Genomic DNA, 2,165 nt, shown 5'->3' on the forward strand with positions numbered 1-2,165 from the left:
CCCCCCCCCTCACCCCAAAAAATAATTTTTAAGTTTGTTTTTCAAAAATATTTTCAATTTCAACCCTACCCACCCCCTACCAGCCCCCACCCCCCAAAAAAAATTTAAGTTTATTTTTAAAAAATATTTTCAATTTCAAAAATTATTTTCTACACTAGTTAAAATAAAAGATATTTCTCAAAAATATTTTTCATTCATAAGTCAAACACTAAAAATCTTTTCCGGAAAATATTTTCTACTCACCAACCAAACATGAGAAAATAAGTCAAAAATCAACTTGTTTTCCAGGAAAACATTTTCTAGGAAAACATTTTCCATGGAAAACATTTTCCTTCATACCAATGCAACAACCCATTTTATCATTTTGAGTATTAGAGCTTTTATTGTATAAAATACTCTTCCGATATATTTTAAATGAGTGTTTTGGACTATTCGTAACTACAATTATGAAATTAGTGGGGTAGTTTTTATAATTAGGTTAGTTGGTGGTTATAGAAGATAGCATTAAAACAAATAGTGGACCACTTCTACCACCCCATAATTAGGCTTAATAATAATTAGGGATTTCCATCGTGAGTTAGAAACTCAACAAAACTTCAACTACAACGATACAAATTGCAGAGAGGCCGACGAGTACTTCAGGTAAATCCAATATCCAATATGTATTTGGTGAACATGAACAAAGGTTTTATGATTATTATTAGATTATCGTTATTAGACTAGAATTTGTAGAGAACGAGTTCTCAGTTGTAGTATTAGGTTGACTTCTGGTGATTAATGGCGATAGGTGGTTGAATTGTGATTAATTTCTGAGTGGTGGTGTAAGGAAATTATGTAGTGCAAGAGTAATAATATGGATTTGTATTTTTATTAAACTGTAAGGGAAATTATGGGTAATGATTATTGTTGCTTTGGGTTGAATAATTGGGTGAAAGCTTCGGTGGAGACAAACTTGTCTCCCTGTTCATTATTTAATTAAATTATTGTTAAGTACTAAAACCATAGATGGCAAATTATTATCTATTGGGTTTAGCGAGTGGATTGCAGGCGAAAACTTTATAAACTTGAATGGTCACTGTCATGTTTTGATAATTTTGAAAAGGCTTCCGTGTGTTTGCTGCCACTGGTATCGTGACCAGTGGCTTCAGTTTTACCATATTATAAACTAAAATTTGATAGATTGAGGTAGAGGTAATTAAATATATGGTGTAGTATATTATATGAATTACATTAAAGTTATGCTAATGGGAGGAATTAAGACTTGCCCTTAGGTTTGAACTTTAGGAAGTTGATTATAGAATTAGATGAGTTTTTGGGTATAGGAGGGACATAGAGTAATATGAGTGTTTATAGGCTTGTTAACTTACAAATTATGCATATATACTTGATAGATTGGAAAGGTTCGGAGACATTGAGGAAAGGAAAGGCATTGGAGAAGTAGCTTGCCTGACGTCAGTTCTTCGGTGGAGGTAGGTTATGGTTTGTTCTATTTGATAGATAAACTCTTAATAGCGATTGATATGCATTGAATGATATTGTGAAGTTCTCTATGTACTTGACGGTGTGATTATGTGGCTTGGTTGTGTGGTTTGTGATTGGTCTAAAATCCTGAGACCGTGAGATTTATAATCTGAAGACCTCTCTATTGAAGTTATACCTTGAATAAAGAGGGCTTGATGTAATATTATTAATGAACATGAAAAGTAGTGATAATAAATGATAAATTAATAATATTATTAGATCGGGGTGTCACGTTCCGACACAGTATTTTTGGATCGGAGTGTCACGTTCCGACACGGTATTATTGGATCGGAGTGTCACGTTCCGACACGGTATAATTGAATCGGAGTGTCACGTTCCGACACGGTAACCTTAAAGGAAAAAGATATTGAATTAACTTAATGTACTCAATCTCAATGAACGCATTTCCCAAACGAGTGTGATGTAGAGGCATGAGTCCTCGTGTGTGTGCTTGATATTGTGATTGATTACGTACTTGTTTCAACTGTTACTTGTTCATGTTGTGGCTTCTTATCACCTGTTAAGTGTTATAGTTAACTTTATACTATTATTCATTGTATATTAGTTTCTATTTTGGGTTGGCCGATGATACCTACTCAGTACGTGTTCCTTGTACTGACCCCTACTTGTGTTTTCTTCGTTTT

The sequence above is a fragment of the Solanum stenotomum genome, chromosome 10 (genome assembly GCF_019186545.1).
Source record: "Solanum stenotomum isolate F172 chromosome 10, ASM1918654v1, whole genome shotgun sequence".
NCBI lineage: Eukaryota > Viridiplantae > Streptophyta > Magnoliopsida > Solanales > Solanaceae > Solanum > Solanum stenotomum.